This window comes from Brachyhypopomus gauderio, unplaced genomic scaffold (assembly GCF_052324685.1).
Source record: "Brachyhypopomus gauderio isolate BG-103 unplaced genomic scaffold, BGAUD_0.2 sc218, whole genome shotgun sequence".
In the NCBI taxonomy this organism is placed as follows: domain Eukaryota; kingdom Metazoa; phylum Chordata; class Actinopteri; order Gymnotiformes; family Hypopomidae; genus Brachyhypopomus; species Brachyhypopomus gauderio.
In genome coordinates, this window is record NW_027507039.1 from 85,844 (window position 1) to 104,812 (window position 18,969).

Genomic DNA, 18,969 nt, shown 5'->3' on the forward strand with positions numbered 1-18,969 from the left:
GTTTGTCTTGTTTGCTCTGTTTTTCTCATGTTTACATCTCTCCATGTCTTCATCTACATGAGCATGTGGAATAGCTGTGAACCTATTCATATAACCCAATGTAAGCTATTTAAGTAAAATATCTACATGTAGAACACTGTTAACTAAATGCATCATCCTCTTTTTCACTGAATTGAATCACAAGCTCTGAAAGGTGTGGAAGTATTTCAAAGGGCCATTGACACTAAATTCAGAGACAATGCTACCTAAACAAGCAGATACATGGCCTCTTACACCAGACTTATTGCACAAAAGATATATTGCACCACTCAGTTTGGTTCCACCCATCCCACTGCATTCAATATTTCAGGCTCAGTAAGTTAAGACTGTGCTACTACAAAGCTAAAAGTTAATAGAGATGGCCAAAAGGATCTGCTGTTGTTCAAACCAAGCATCAGAATGGGGAATTATGAGTATTTCAGAAACTGCTGATCTGGGATTTTCACGCACAGCCATCTCTAGGGTTTACAAAGAATGGTCCGAAAAAGAAAAAAAAAATCCAGTGAGTGGCAGTTCTGTGGGCACAAATGCCTTGTTGATGCCAGAGATCAGAAGAGAATTGCGAGACTGGTTCGAGCTGGTAGAATGGCAACAGTAACTCAAGTAACCAGCTGTTACAACTGAGGCATGCAGAAGAGCATCTCTGAATGCACAACATGTCGAACTTTATGGAGGATGGGCTGCAGTAGCAGAAGACCACACCAGGTGCCAACCTCTCAGCTAAGAACAGGAAACTGAGGCTACAATTCACACAGGCTCACCAAAATTGGACAACAGAAGATTGGAAAAAAGGTAACGTCTTATTTTTATTTTTTATTTTTTAGCCCAATTCCACCCCCCATCTTTGGAGGACAACTTTGTTTTTATGTAAGGATCAAATGAAAATAATCAGTTTATTACAGTACAATAGTGATGGAAATAATTGGGGTTAGGTGGACCATACAAGAGAGGAGAGAAAAGAGGGGGAGAGAAAGTAAAAAGGGAAAAGACAAGGGCAAAAAGAACACAACACAAATGATCACTGCATTGGTTCAACTGCTGCTCCTGAAAGAAGAGCAGAAAGTGTACCTGAGACATATAGCACTTGGCAAATACTACACAAAAAATGACTGTGATGCATGTGTATGTGTGAGTGTGTGTGTTTATGTAAGTGCAACAGAGGATGAATGCACTTAATAGCGAGGGTAGAAAGCTGTGACAACATTCGCCCAGAGGCCAGAGGCAGGCAGAGAAAAACCAGGGAATCCTGGCCGCCTGCGGCCCCTCCAGGAGCAGTGAAGTCCCAAGGCCGCACTTCCCAGCAACCCCCGCATGCCCCCCCCAGCGGCTGGGAGAGGGAGACTCCGGACAGCAACGCCCCCCCCAACCACGAAGCGTAGGCCCAGGGGAACCAGAAAAAACAGAGCCGACCCCCAGGATGCCCCCTCCCCATCACGGGCCAGCAGCAAGGCCCCAGCTCCCCATATGCCCGAGAGCCACCCGACACCTGGCAGGTGATCCATAAACATCTGACTTGCGATACAAATAACATCATTAAAGTCCAGTCAGAAGCAGACAGATAGATAGATTTAAAGCATATCAAAATAGAAAAATATGGGAATATATGATTAAAAATACAAATATAGAATATGTTGCTGAGTGGAATGGAAATACAATGTAGACATGAAATATGATATTGAGAAACTGCACATATGTCAGATTGCTGAGGCTTTGTTGTCATCATTGTGCACATTGTCATGTGTTGCCACACCACTTGTTAGACTGCTCTCTTGTTTTCCCCTCATGTATGTATTTAAATCCTCATGCTTGTTGCTTTGGATGTTTGTCGTTGTTTATCATGTTCATGTTCCTTGTTCATATTTCATGCTCGCGTGACCTGATGTGTTTTGTGTTTCACATTCATTTTTGATGCATGTTTGTCATCCTGCACTGTGCTTGCTTGACGTCCCATCCCTCGCCCACGACATTCTCAGAGCGTCACATGCATATTCTTAAAAACCCTTTTGAATGCCTCTTGATGTCCACACCCAGAAATGTGCTCTTCTAATTTATTAACTTTGCCATTATTTTGTGCAGATCCATGGAGTAAATTGTAGCAGGGCCCATGCTTTTCCAGGAATCTGATTTGTGTGTTCATATTTCAATCATGTTATTCCGAATTTAAATGTGAAATCTTATTTATTGTGTAATGACTGAAGTCGTGTCCCAAATGAATAAAGTGCTGTTTAGACATTTCATATCATTATACAGGTGTAGCGCCGAGTGCAGGCTGAAGAACGAGTCAGTGTTCACGGTGCAACACTGACGTTACTTTATTTGAGTGACTAGCGCTGATAGCGCACATTAAACACAACACGTATTTGTGTAAGACTCTAACAAAGACGAGTACAGAACGCTACACACACACACGCTTTATTCACACAGTCTAACAAGCACCGCGTGAAACACATGAGACTAAAGACATGAGAGAACACACACACACACCCCCAGCCACACCGCCCAATGTAGATATACGGACCAGGACTACGTAGACACATGCCCCATCTGGGATCTGGGGCTGTAGCGTGACAACAGAGCTATCCATAATTATTGACACCCCTTGTTAAGAAGTGTTCTTTGGCTTCTAATAAATTCTTTTTTTAAATAATATACAACAATGATGCAAAAACCCCTGGTGTTAGTACTTTGTACAACCTCCTTTTGGCAATAAGACGTAATAAGACAATGTAACAAGGCAGGTGTGACACAGTCACAGGACTTTTCATGTTTTATTGAAGTGACAGGAGTGGATGACCAAGTACGAGGGAGCATAAACATAAAGGAATACACATACGACAGCAAGATAAATATAACAGAACATAGAAACGCTAACCAATATACTTAAGACAGACGAGAACCATGAGTAATACAAAAGATAGCAAGTACAACGTGAATGGGAAGGAAACAGAACAAACACACGGAGCATGAGTAAACCACACACAGGAGAACTAAATATCAGGAAACCAAAAAGAAAGTATTACAAATATTGGAAGGCAGGGAAACAGAAAACCAATGAACCGACAAAAAGGAGGGGAGCTAGGACAAGGGCAAGCAGAGTAATCTTAACGGTAGTGATGTGCGGATCGATACTGAAATACACTGTAAAAAAAAAATCCTAATTTTATGGAAAATAACTAAATATTTAAATGTATTTTAACATTTTTTCCAATTGTATACAAAACTGTAAAATTACAGACAAATTATTATTTGTAATTTGACAAAATGTCTATTTATTTTATTTTTTTACAGAAAAAATACAGTATTATTTATACGGTATTTTTCTGCTTTCTTAAATTATATACAGATTTATGTAAAATCTGCAATTAAACATTCGGTTGATTATATAAAGGTTTATGTCTCTAAGAACAAAAAAGTTTTTTCTCTGTTATTGTAATCAAAATCTTATTAACTTGTATTATCTAATGTCTTTTGGCACTGCTGGTTTAAACATGATTTTCAATGTCAGAAATGAATGTGGTTTTCATAGTATTAGCTTACATGTAGCAATACTCGTATTTTGATTGTTAGGCGTCTTTGTAATTCAGAGGATCCATTGATGTTCAGGAGAAAAATGTACACAGATCAAAATATATAGGGTCCGGACATATTACAGTTTTTGACGACTGCTAACGTGCATTTCCCAATACTTGTGATACATTGTCAAAACTCTAAACACAGCAACACATTGACCTCACACAAATAGCCAAATAGTTATTATCGTGTTCAAAAGCACATTTTCTTAACTAAATAACAACTCTGCATTTCACAATGCAAACAACTTTGTTAAAACACAGCAAACCTGGTTCAGTATCCAATCATTCTTTCAAACACTAGCACATATTCTCTTTTCGAGATGAACATAGTCAATCACTGCACAACCACTGTAAAAAAACTAACATTTGATGGCAATACAGAAACAGTATTACATGTAATATTTTACTCTCTCCCAGCAAACAGACATTTTACAGTAACATCTGTTGTTTTCTTAGTCAGTTCATTTTTACTGTAATCCGCTTCATTTGGACTTTTTTTTCAAATGTGTGCATTTTTGGCAACATACTGTCTACACAATGAGTGATATTTACTGTTAGGTACTATATGGAATGTAGATTAGACAAAAAAGGAGTCAGTAACAGTTTTGCAGTAAAGGGTATATTTTACTGTATTAGGGACATTACTGTAAATTGTGGCCTAACCCAAAAATATTTATCGTAATTGTAAACATAATTAGCCATGGTCCCATATGTGTAAAAATACACATATAGAAAAAAAGCCACACAACGGGGAAAAACAGAATACAAAACTGAACCGTCTTGTTAGGTCTAATCTAAACGGCCTTCAGCCGTTGGCCACATGTTTTCATCCACATCACATCTGATGTTGGCCCTTGCCATGGACCTGGGAAAGAAAAGCTTGGTATGTCTTATTCACCCCTGGCAGTCTTCAGCTGAAATGTCTCTGCAGCCGGGATCCATTGCATGCAGCAGGGACATTTGGTCATGGGGCCGATGATCATACACCTTCCACCTCCAGACTGAAAAAAGTTCCTTAGTGGGGTTGAGGAAAGGCGAGTAGGGCGGGAGGAAAAGGGACATCACTCTTGGATGGTCTATAAACCAGTTTGTGATGACATGTGAATGACAAAATGCTACATGTCCCATCACAAATGTCCTCGTGTTTCCTCCCACCTGTTCCCTTTCTGCTTCTGGAACCAGTTGTTGGTAGAGTTCATTCAAAAACGAAAGAAGGAGGTCACTGTTATAGGGACCAATCTGGCATTTGTGAAGGACCAAACCAGCACTTGAGATTGCAGGACAAATTGTTATATTTGCTCCTCTCTGACCCAGTATATTACTGTACTTCATTTTATTTCTTTGATCTATATGTGCAAAAAATGTGTACAACAGTAATAACTTTTCAGCTGCCTTTGTTTTTGCAGAACTTGGCATTTTATACGATATTTAAGGTTTTGAACCTTAGGTTTTCATTTTTGGCATGCTGTGTACAAGCAATTGTAAATAAGACAAAAACGATCCAGATTTTTGTTATTGGATAACCTTGTGTGTATAGAAAATTTAAGCATTATAAAAACATGTAAAATGACTGCATTTTGTGCCATAACAACATGAATTGAACTAATAGTATAGCCACTGAAAACTGATGTTGTGTTCACTGTGTTTGGAGTTTTGAAAATGTGACTACAGATTGGACAAACACACGTTAGCAGTCGTCAAAAACTGTAATTTGCCACAGAACGTGATGGTAATTGATTTGACGAAAAAGAAAATAATTTCTGCAATTGAAAATGCTCACATAGTTGCTCACATATGCTAACATAACTAAATATAGCAACATAGCTAGTTACTCAAATTCAGTCTTGGTCTCATTTTGAATTGGTTTTAATGTGAGGTGAACCTTGAAATAGTTGAGCATTTTCTGAAGTAACGTTAAGTCGAATTTGCTAGGAACGTCGCCGACTATTTTATCGCTAATGATTAATATTCACATTAAATGATGTACAAATCAATGTGCTTAACAGTTCAGCTTTCTCCATATGCCACTGATGTCGCATGTTGTAGTTGACAAAATTTCTACATTTTTAGCACTGGATCTGGATTTTGGGAGGCAGACATTAATGGGGTTTTTTAAAAATCCGCCTCCATCACGTTCTGCGTGGCTGAATATTGTACCGTCCGCCAATGGGCATCGTCGAGGGGTGGAGACTTCAGGCCTCCCAGCAGGCCCCGCGGTGAGTTCCCTGTTTCCCTGGATGTGTGTTGTATGTGTGTTAGTGTTCCCCTCCCTTTCCCCCTTAGAATCACTGTATTTGGCACTTGTTTATGCTTTTAGCGTGTTGCTTATAAAATAACAGTTCGCTAACATTGGTGTCATGACTCATTCTGGTCCTTCTGACTCGACACCGTTACAATATGTAATGAATATGAATAGACTTAAAACTGCAGCATTTTTTTGTCGAAACCTTTCCAGAATAATGGAGAAAATCCTATGCAATTAAAATTCATGTTGCTGCTGGACCACTTCTCAGTTAAGCTAATGCAGATCTGCACTGAAAAAGAAAGGGTGAAGGAGACGAGGTATGGTTTGTGTAAAAAATTAAAACACCATTATTGGGATCATTGTGAAGATTTTGTCCATTGCATTTTAACCCTTAGGGAATAAATATGCTTTCTCATATGTTAAATATGTAAAGCAAAAAAATAATATGCACCAGTTTGGCCTACATTTTGTTTACTGTACAGAGCAGGAGCGCAACACAGCCCAGAGCAGGAGCATCACAGCCCAGAGCAGGAGCACGCCACAGCCCAGAGCAGGAGCGCAACACAGCCCAGAGCAGGAGTGCCACACAGCCCAGAGCAGGAGCGCCACAGCCCAGAGCAGGAGCGCAACACAGCCCAGAGCAGGAGCGCAACACAGCCCAGAGCAGGAGCATCACAGCCTAGCTCACAGTACAAATCAATCTGGCCATTATGTTGAGGTGAGTGACTCTCCCTGCTGCACCACTACACTGGATCTTCAGGATCTGCCACCTCCTGAATCCCTCTTCACTGTTTATGTGTTTTCCAAGATATCATTGTCATGATTCAACATAACAGAGAAGTCTGATCCCTTTTTGAAATGGCTTTGCAGTTTTCATTCTTGGATGAAAACTGATGTCCAGATGTATAAGCTTGTTAGGTTATGTTCTCATAAGTGTATTATTTATGGTTATTTTATTATTGTTCTTGTCAGACAATAATGTCTCCACTTGTATGCAATATAGTCCCATCTTATTAAGCACTTTTATTTTGACACGTAAGGACACTACAGAAAATAAAGTTTTTTTTTTGTGCGTATTCATCTGTTAAAAAGGCGGACTGCTGTTCATTTGTCCTGCTGCTGCTGTGTAGTGAAAATTGAGAAATAAATACACTACAACTTGAAGAGTGTCCAAATGATCTTCATTAACATCTTTATTGGTTTATTGAGAAAAAAAATCTACTCCTAACCGAGATGGAAAGTGAAGAACACGTTCAAGAAAACGCAACAGGTTATGGGCCCAGGCGACCCAAATCAACAGGCGGGAAATGGGAAAGGTTAGTTTTCAACGGAGACGAAAACAAATACGAACTGTGGGAAGTAAAATTCCTTGGACATTTAAGGATGCTAGGCTTGAAAAAAATCATACTGTCCAAAGAAGAAAATGTTGACGAAGAAAAGAATGAAGAATATTACGCTGAATTGATTCAGTTTCTTAACGATAAGAGTTTATCTCTCGTCATGCACGATGCTACAGATAACGGCAGAAAGGCTCTACAGATACTACGGGGTCATTACGCCAGCGAAGGTAAGCCCAGAATCATAGCCCTGTACACGGAATTAACCTCGTTAAAGAAAGCTGACAACGAGACGGTGACAGACTATATCATCAGAGCTGAGAAAACAGTGACTTCCCTAAGAAATGCGAAAGAAGTTATCAGTGATGGACTAATTATAGCAATGATTCTAAAGGGCTTGCCAGAATCCTACAAACCTTATAGCACAGAGTAGTGAACAAATCACGTTTACACAGTTCAAAAGCAAACTACAAAGCTACGAAGAAACTGAAAAATTTGACGGTAAAACTAAAGCTGACAACGTGATGAAAGTGGACGTCTCCACCGTCACCTGCTATGGATGTGGAAACCGAGGTCACGTAGCTCGTGACTGCCGACAGAAAGGGGCGTCAAAGTGGTGCAGCTACTACAAGAGTTCAACGCACAGTGACGAGACCTGCAGAAGAAGGGAGAAATTCAAAGACAAGGCGAAACAAACAGCAGAAAGACAGGACCGTAACAACTGGTGTAGTTACCATAAAAGTTCTATACACAGTGACGAGACGTGCAGAAATAGAGACCAACACAAAGATGATGCGAAACAAACAGCTGAAAGACAAAAACCTGACAAAGAAGAACAAACTTTTGTGTTTACTGTCAGTCACACAACCTTTCCAGAGAACATCAAGAAACATGGACTGATGGTGGACTGTGGAGCAACCTCCCACATCCTAACAGACATAAACTGTTTCACACAACTCGAAGAGGACTTCAACCCAAGCTCCCACTACATGGAACTGGCTGATGGAACTAGAATGAACAACGTCGCATTGAGGAGAGGAGACGCAGAGGTGCTGCTGCAGGACGTGCGAGGAAGAGGCGTCACAGTCACCCTGAAGAAGGCCCTGTTCATACCAACATACCCCCAGAGTATCATCTCTGTGCAAGCAGCTACCAATGATGGGGCCAAGGTGATCTTCAAAGAGGGACAGAATGAACTGATAAACAGGAATGGAAGAGTGTTCAACATTGAAGTGCATGAGCGGCTGTACTACTTGAAAACGGTAAACCACCTCAAACACCATGTCAGTGCCTCTGTTAATGATATGATGTCTCCAGATAAGGTCAATCTAGCTTGTGATGTTAAGACGTGGCATGAAATAATGGGGCACTGCAATGTTGATGATGTGCTAAAATTACCTAAAGTGGTAGAAGGTATGAAAATCACTGGTAATAAGAAGCTAGACTGTAATGTATGCACTGAGGGAAAATTCACAAACACTAGAAATAGGAAGCCTGATTCAAAAGCTACTAAAATTCTAGAGCTTGTGCACACAGATTTAGCTGGCCCCATTGAGCCAACGTCTCATGAGGGGTTCAAATATGCAGTGTCGTTCACAGACTTTTCTGGTGCCGTGTCTGTTTACTTCCTTAAGAATAAAAGTGACACTACTGTAGCCACAGAAAAATTCCTTGCAGACACAGCACCCTATGGTATATAGATCGGATAACAGCACGGAGTACACAGGAAATGAATTCCAGTCACTACTGCGAGGGAGAGGGATAAGGCATGAGACGTCATCGCCTTACTCCCCGCATCAGAATGGTACAGCCGAGAGACAATGGCGAACCATTTTTGAAATGGGAAGGTGCCTTCTACTAGAGAAGGGGTTACCAAAAACACTCTGGCCTTACGCCGTCCAAACTGCAGCACACATTCGAAATCGGTGTTTTAGTGACAGAACACAAAATACCCCATACTTCATGTTAACAGGAAAGAAACCAGACCTTTCAAAAATGTGGATTTTTGGGTCTGACTGCTATGCATACAGACATGACCATAGCAAATTGGATTCAAGAGGTGACAAGGGAATATTTGTAGGCTATAGCAGGAACAGTCCTGCGTATCTGGTTTACAACCCTCAAACCAGAAAGATCTCAAAACACATTGGTGAAGTTCATCACAAAGAACAGTGTGGAACAACAGACCCAAACTGATGATGATGACTATGAACTCCAAAAACACACAGAGAGAATATGTGATAGTGAAAACAAAAATGAGAAATCCCAAAGTGAGAGCCAGGTCATAGATGAAGATAGTGAGATCCCAAAAACAAGTGACAAAAACGAATCAAAAGAGGATGACCACACAGAGACAGAAATGAATGACAATGATGAAAATACTGCAGGGACATCAACAGAAACACAACAAAGACACCATTCAGAAAGGGAAAGGAGAGCCCCAAGATACTTGGAAGATTATGTAACATGCTCCAAAGATAAAATGACCATTACAAATGTTGATTCTTGTTACAGGGCAGTGTTTGGACTCCCTCAAACATATAGGGAAGCGATCATGTCACCTGAAGCTTCTAGGTGGGAACAGGCTATGAAGGAAGAGATGTCCTCACTCAAAGAAAATGACACATTTGAACTGGTGACATTGCCAAAGCACAAAAACACAGTAGGGGGAAGGTGGGTCTACGCTTTAAAGGAAAATGCAGATACAGGCAAAATTTTCAAAGCTAGATATGTTGCAAAAGGGTACAAACAAACAGAAGGAATAGACTACCATGAAACATTTGCTCCTACAGCAAACCTCACTTCAGTGCGCGCACTAATGCAGATAGCTGTACAGAATGATTTGTCTGTACATCAGATGGATGTGAAAACAGCATATTTACATGCCCCCATTGAAGAAGAGATATACTTGGATCAACCAGAGGGTTTCGAAGAGTTATCAAAAACAGATGGAAAATTAGTGTGCAAATTAAAAAAGTCCCTATATGGCCTCAAACAATCTGGGAGGAATTGGTACAAACTCTTAAACGACCATCTAGAACAGAATAATTTTGAGAGAAATCAGGTCGATCACTGTGTGTATAAGAAACAAATTTAAAATGACAAAATCATAGTGATCATCTGGGTAGACGACTTGATCATTGCAGCAAGCAGTGAGAATCAGCTGAACAGGTTTAAGGAAACAATGAAATCCCAATTCAACATGAAAGACCTTGGACAAATATCAAATTTTCTGGGTATACAGTTTGAACAGAAAGAAAGAGAAATTAAAATGAGCCAAGAAAAGTACATTGTAAAAATGCTGGAAAGATTTGGGATGTCTGACTGTAAGCCTAGGGCTACACCAAATGAGTTAAAAATGGAGTATAACAAAAAATAGAAAATCCCAAAGATTACAGAGAAATTATTGGAAGCTTGATCTATGCAATGACTTGCACCAGACCTGACATCAGCTGGATTTTCAGCAAACTGTCACAATCCTTAGCAAGACCTAGAGTACAGGACTTAGTAGCAGCCAAACATGTTCTAAGATACTTGAAAGGTACCCACTACGAGCTGTGTTTCAAGAAATCAGATGAAAGCTTAAGTCTGTTAGCATTCAGTGATTCTGACTGGGCATCCTCAGTAGAGGACAGACGTAGTACCACTGGATACTGCTTTAGCTTGACAAAACAAGGTCCTGCTATTTCTTGGAAGAAACAACCGACAGTGGCACTGTCGACTTGTGAGGCTGAATATATCGGTTTAGCAAACACAACTCAGGAAAGCTTATACCTAATGCAGCTAATGAATGACTTGGATTCAAATGTGTACAACTGTACAACAATTTATGGTGACAATCAAGGAGCAATAGCACTGAGCAAAAATCCAGTGCATAGGTCAAGGTGCAAACACATTGATGTGAAATACCACTTTATCCGTGATGTGTTGAGGACAGGAAAAATAAATATTAAGTACTGTCCTACAGAAAACATGGTCGCAGACATACTGACAAAATCTGTAACAAAAGTTAGGATCCTTCAGTTTAAGAATATCCTGTTTGGAAATTAGTTACAGTAAATTGTATGTATGGGATTGTAAAGATGAGAACAAGGGGGGGTGTTAGGTTATGTTCTCATAAGTGCGTCACCTTTGATAATGAGCTCAGCTTCAAATCACACATCATGACTACATATGCTCTCTCCTGCTGACAGTGAAAAACTTGTCCATGCATTTATCACATCAAGGCTAGATTATTGTAACGCTGTTCTATCTGCTCTTCCAAAGAGCTCTATTTCGCACCTACAGCGAGTTCAGAACGCGGCTGCAAGGGTTCTGACCCGCAGGAGAAAGAGAGATCATATTACACCTGCACTCCACTCACTGCACTGGTTACCTGTCAGCTTTAGAATAGATTTTAAGGTTCTAGTCATGGTTTTTAAATGTCTTCATGGTCTTGCCCCTCTTTACCTAAGTGAAATGATGGTTAGATATGTTCCAGTAAGGTCTCTCAGGTCTTCAAACAGTAATCTACTGGTGATTCCTAAAAGCCGATTAAAGATTGGCGAGGGTGCTTTTAGCCACTATGGCCCAAAGCTCTGGAATTCTCTTCCTGAAGAGCTCAGAGGCATTTCATCCTTGCATAGTTTTAAGAGCAGTCTCAAAACATTCCTGTTTAGATCCGCTTTTAGTTAAGAAACTCTATCTTAATAGTTTTATCTTATTTACTTTACTTTTTATTATCTTACTTACTTCACTTTTTTACTTTTTATGTTATTTTAATATTTTTATCTTTAATTTCTTTTAACATTTTCTTTTGTCTTTTTGTCTTTGTCTTATCTCCTTTTAATGTTTCTTTTATTTATACTGTAAAGCACTTTGAGTTACATGTATGTATGAAAGGTGCTATACAAATAAAGATTATTATTATTATTATTAAGTGTATTATTTATGGTTATTTTATTATTGTTCTTGTCAGACAATAATGTCTCCACTTGTATGCAATATAGTCCCATCTTATTAAGCACTTTTATTTTGACACGTAAGGACACTACAGAAAATAAAGTTTTTTTTTTTGTGCGTATTCATCTGTTAAAAAGGCGGACTGCTGTTCATTTGTCCTGCTGCTGCTGTGTAGTGAAAATTGAGAAATAAATACACTACAACTTGAAGAGTGTCCAAATGATCTTCATTAACATCTTTATTGGTTTATTGAGAAAGAAAATCTACTCCTAACCGAGATGGAAAGTGAAGAACACGTTCAAGAAAACGCAACAAAGCTTAACAAAGCTCTGTGGGTTTTCAAAGAGACTCCGATAAGGTGAACGTATCACATTTTTGTCTCTTTGAAAAAGAGCTTTGTTAACCTGCACACTTGTACCCCTAGACATCAATTGTTTTCCAAGGATGAACTTTGAGTAGTAATTTCAATATCAATACATTTTCTACCTGCAAAGATTCAGAATCTAACCAAGTAAATGATGATTCAAAGACTTATCATTTATACCAAATCATGGTAAATATTTCAGCTCATAAGAACTATAATATTTGTAATGTTATTGGCACAAAATTAACAGCAGCTAACTTTGGATTTTGTCTGCAACTTTTTAACAGGCAGACTTCAGCTTTTCACTTCTGAGAGGCCAATGACCAGATCCTGCAGATTTCTTCTCTGCAACATACAGAGAATACGACCCTTTCTTTCACAGGAAGCTACCCAGGTGCTTGTACAGTCTCTCATCATCTCAAAGCTGGACTACTGCAACTGCTTACTTATGGATCTTTCTCTATGAGTCATCAGACCTCTACAACTGATCCAGAATGCAGCAGCACGACTGGTCTTCAATCTCCCCAAGTTCACATGTCACTCCAGTGCTGCATTCTCTTTACTGCCTTCCAGTAGCTGCATACTTCAGATCTAAAACCTTGATGCTTGTTTGCAAAGCCAAAAATGGACCAACCCCTCCCTACACTGTAAAAAAAAAAAGTGTAAAAAAACGGTAATTTTCTGGAAATGGGGGCGCCAGAAAATTACTGTAAAAAAACAGATAAGTACTGTCAATTTAAAAACATACATAAACTGTAAAAAAACGGCAATTTTCTGGCGCCCCCGTTTCCAGAAAATTACCGTTTTTTTACAGTTTATGTAAAAAAACAGATAAGTACTGTAAATTAAAAAACATACATAAACTGTAAAAAAACGGTGATTATAACACTTAACATGCAACACTGTCATTTTAAAGGAAATATTCCTAAAATTGAATGTGGTCTTTACTCTAGTTCACATTCAATTATAACAATATTGCAGTGTGGTGTAGGAAGGAGAGGTAGCAAACAGATCCACCGCAGCACAAGGCTTTTTAAATTCAAACTGCCTCAACAACATAATCACGCCAGACCCCACGATCACGCAGAAGAGACTTAATTTAGACACAAAACATGAGAGAACGGCAATAACACGACAACACTACACAAACATGGCATAGAATAATTCACACAGTACAACTACATAAATTGATGAAGGGGGACTTAAACCAAGTAATGCACATAATCAAGTACACAATTAATCAACACATGCATAGACATCACATTAACAGATAACGATACCGGAGTCGCAGAGACTCATGGGAAGTAGCGCCGTTGTCACGTAGGGCAACGCCCCCTCTCGTGGCTGCCACTCTGGGTTCCCTCGTGTCTGTGTTCCGTGCCTGTTTACCCTGCCCCGCTCGTTGTCTCTTGAGATTCCCTGATTGTCCGCCACGCCCCTGTCATAATCGTCCCCACCTGTTCCTAGTTTAGTTCAGTGTTCATATAGTCCCTGTATTTCCCCAGTCTGGTTGTCGGTTGTTTTGGATGTCTGACCGTTTATGTGTTTCTCAGTTTCGTGTTGCCCTGCTGTCGTTTGTTGCTTTCCGTGTCGTTATGCCCCTGTACCTGTCCAACCTTGATGGCTCTCCTGTTATGACCCCTGCCTGCCACTACGATGACGATTGTGGAATGCCCTGCAATAAATCTCGCTCTTCTCAGCGATTGTGTCCGTCTCCTCGCTCCGTGGCGCGAGCCACGTTACAGCCGTCCCCCATTGGACCGACGCTTCAATATAAAAATATATATAACATTAATAGTTAAAATGAGCCATAAACTCCGAACCGTCAGAACACACATTTCAACGCTACGGTTATAGTTAAACTATGATCGGACAGGAATGCCAGACACATGTTCTAGCACTATATGAACCGATAAGAATATATTACGCGTTAACTAAATAAGTTACATGCACTGAAAGCTGACGTTGCAAATACTCATTTGAAGAAACACTGATTTCAAAACTCATGCATTTGGGCTGCAGCGGGGTGATAACGAAAGGTTCTTCAAACAATATGCACAACCAGAACAACTCTTCATGCACACTGTGCAGTGGTCCGATTCAAACAGGCCCCACCCCTACCAATCATAAACTTAACATATTCAGTTATCTTTACTTAACATGATCATTGCAATGCCTATTTCAGCTCAATAATGATAACAACTAGTTTTATTTAGTAATGGCAATATTTTTTATGAAACATGAAATAATAATTAATGATTACTAAAATAATTTATTAAAACCTAATCCGGGTTTACAGTGTAGATACAGTGATACAGATACAGTGCATATTTAATAGTGGATTGAAAATGAGATGGATCTGGAACGCCTTAACTCTTTATGTATGTTATAAATATAAAAATAAATCACAGTCAAGAACATTTTACTTTTTACTCACTTTTATAACATGAAAATCACATATTTAACATGTCAAAACTTAAATTAAAACATGCATCAATGTTGTCTTGTAATATTTCCTTGAAATTAATTCCAGAAGATTCTATTACTTTGTCTCATTAAGATTAATCAATATTACTTTCTTTTTACAGTTTGTTTAGTTAAAATTATTATCTAAGAATTGTTAAAAAACAGATTTATAATGTATTTAATTTATACAGATTTTTCTTGTTAAATCACATGACATTTTTAAATAAACAGTTTGTTCTGGTAATTGTAATACACTTTCCCTGTCATTTTAAAATACAGGAAAAAACTGTAAAATTTATTGGGAAAAACCTGTAAAAAAACTGTTTTTTTTTACAGTGTACATGATGGCCATGGTCAAAGCCCCATCCAAACCTTGAGTACTTTGAACCTCAAGTACGGCTTGGCTTAAAACGCCATGCTTAAAGTCTCACGGAAAACAAACTTCAAGACCTGTCCTGGCGCCGAGATAGTGGAATGAGCTTCCATTGACTGTCCAGACTGCAGAGTCCTTAGCAGTCTTCAAATGACTGAAGACTCATATGTACAACAGACTAAATCTCTAGCACTTGTCATAGTTGTTTCCATTGTATGATATAGTACCTATGTGAGTTTTCATTTCTTGTAGGTATCCATTTTAATTTCTGTAGTTTAGCAATATTCAGCCTATGTTTTTGTGTACTTCTAGGTATTTGCATTGATTTCTGTAGTTTAGTAGTCTTCTGGTTCGAGGGTATCTTGAATTCTATGTACTATTTAGAATTAATTCTGTGAACAGATGGCAAAGCACTTCGTAAGGCGCTCTGGATAAGAGCGTCTGCTAAATGCCCTACATGTAAATGAGAAGGAGTGTATCTTTCATGTCACATCAGTGTTATGTGTTTGTAGTTGTGTTCAGGCTACTGATATTGGTGATAGAGAAAGACACTGAGTACAGTCCTGGGGATTTAAATGATTAGTGAGGATAGAGGACATTGAGGTGCTCAACATTGGTATAATATACTTTTTCATTTGTATAAAATAACTTTGCAGTTTGCATTCCACATTTGAGTTTGTCCTGGAAGTCATGATGAATATGGACAGGAAAAATCTGTAAAATTACGGTACTTCTCTGCAGAACTTTTTGTGCTGTCACTTTATTGAAAGTGCTTAATTGTACAAATTCAGGGAAAAGTTGTAAAATAAAGGTATTTCTCTGCAAAACTATTAGTGCTGTCACTTTATTAAAAGTGCTTAATTGTAATAATTCAGAGAAAAGTTGTAAAATAAAGGTATTTCTCTGCAAAACTTTTAGTACTGTCACTTTATTAAAAGTGCTAAATCATAATCATCCAGGAAAAATCTGTAAAATAACGGTATTTCTCTGCAAAAATATTAGTGCTGTCCCTGTATTAAAAGTGCTAAATCATAATAATCCAGGAAAAATCTGTAAAATAACGGTATTTCTCTGCAGAATGTTTAATGAATTTTTCTGTAAATTTATTGTTTTTCCACTTAATTTAAATCAGGGTTTTTTACTTTAAAATTAAAGTTTTTGTTTGTCAGTTAAAGTTAAAGTTTTTGTCAGTCGTTTACCGTTTTTTTACGATTTTTTTTTACAGTGTAGTTGTCTTGTAGCCCCGTTCCATGATGTTAGTCCACTGTTGTTTAGTTTAGTCCCAATCTGTGTTCTGTGTCTCTGTCTCGTGTTTTGTTATCTCACACTTGCTTTTGCGTCACCTCTGCCTTTGATAAACGTTAGTTATTAACAAACTGGTGTGCAATTTATAATATTACGTGTAGCTGATTCACATAAGTTGAATAAACCTACAGTTTTGTTGTCTGAAATTTTTTTTGTCATGCAACTGTCATGCTATATGATTTATACACTACTTTAGTGCTACCATTTGAAAAGTCAGGCCATGCAAATCTGTATTACATGTAACACTTAGGTGGAGACATTTTTCTAAAAGTAGAATATGGTACTGTTAACCACTCTACTGCAGTAATTTTTTCACAATCAATGCAGTTAATACATCATGCATGGGGGGGGGGGGGCGTCAAAAACCATGAAACCGATATAATTTTGAAAAATGCCATGATATAGAATTTTGGTCATACCGCCCAGCACTAGTCCAGGACATAAAAAAAACTGGATGGCATTTAATTTTCTTCTACTAAATTTTGGACCCAAAGCTGCTAGAAGCAATTGGGCTGATATTCCCCTTACCCTAGCAGAAACAGCTAAATATACCACAAAAAGCTTAAATGTCACTATTGATTTAGATCTTTCATTTGACACACATATGCAATGTCACTAAGGCTGCCTTTTTCCATTTACAGAATATCGCCAAGCTGAGACATTTACTTTTATTAGCTGATGCAGAGAAGCTGATCCATGCTTTTGTCTCGTCAAGATTGGACTACTGTAATGGTTTTCTAATTGGATGCTCTAAACAGTCCACGAAGAAACTACAACTGTACAGAATGCTGCAGCTAGAGGCCTAACTAAGGCTAGAAAATTAAATCATATCAGTCCTACTCTCTCGGCTTTACACTGGCTTCCGTTTAAATATCGAATGGAATAAAAAATTCGTCTGTTGACCTATAAGTCATTAAATGGTCTTGCTCCACAATATCTGAGTGAACTCATTGCACACTATTACCCATCTCGCCTTTTGCACTCTCAAAATGCAGGATTTCTCGTAGTTCCAAAAATTTGTAAGACTACAGCCGGAGGCAGACCTTTCTCCTTTTATCTGTAGAACTATCCTGCGCACCACGGACTTGTGCTAACGGGCTGCCCAATGGATAATGGGTTCCCTTTTGAGTCTTGGTCCTCCCGAGGTTTCTTCCTAATCCCCACCATCATAGGGAGTTGTTCCTTGCCACTGTCGCTTTTGGCTTACTCATTAAGGATCTGGACCTATACAATTGTAAAGCTGCTTTGTGACAGCATGTGTTGTGAAAAGCACTATATAAATAAATTTGACTTTGATTTAAAGCCCCTCAGTTATGGAATAGCCTTCCAGCTCCGATCCGAGATTCTGACACAGTTTCAATCTTTAAATCTAGACTTAAGACTCATCTATTTAATCAAGCCTTCAGTTAATATTCTACTTGTGAAGGTGTGGGGCTCAGGGGCCCCCAGACATTGAGACTTCTGGTAATCTAAGATGTTGACGTTGTCATCCAGCCATGTCATGGAATCACTCTAGTTGTGACAATGACTTGACTGGAATGCAATGTCTCAGTGAGCCCTCATGACCTCTGAATCCCTCCCTTTAATTAAGCTGCTATAGATTAGCTTGCCGGAGCCACATGCTAATCACTGGCATGTGAGCTATGTATGTTTAAATCAGTGGTTGTTTAAATTGATGTCCACATACTCAACATGTATTGTATACTCAACGCAAGATGGCGTCGTTATCATACCCCGAGGCTCGGCGTCTTACCAGTATTAGCAGTATAAAACTTATTTACTTAACTTTCTCCAGTTTTTTTGCGCGAATCACTCACGTGAACTACAGCTACGACAGACAGTCACTTTTGGACATTAATATTCACTGCACAATTATCAGACTCACGCATCTGTTCGACTTCAACCAGCTTCCTCCAGAGCTGATCCGGACACCGGGACCTAGCGAGACACCTCTGCCGACCGACGCCGGCGACGCAAGCGTAAACAGAGACGGGGTAAGCGCGGAGGTTTGCGTGCCAAGCTAAGTCTAAATCCACACCGGCCGGCGTTACCAAGCGTTTTTCTGGGCAATGTTCGCTCACTGACAGTGAAGTTGGATGAATTAAAGATCTGGACCCTCTCACAGAGATGGCTAAGGGACTGTAAATAATTTTTCTTCACGGAAACGTGGCTAAAGGACGAGGTGGCGGACAGCGTGGTGGAACTGGAGGGGCGTGCGCTGTTCAGAGCTGACCAGTCAAACGAGACCACAGGGAAGACCCACGGCGGTGGAAACTGTATCTACGTAAATAAAGCGTGGTGCACAGACTACTGTAGTGGAGACCCAC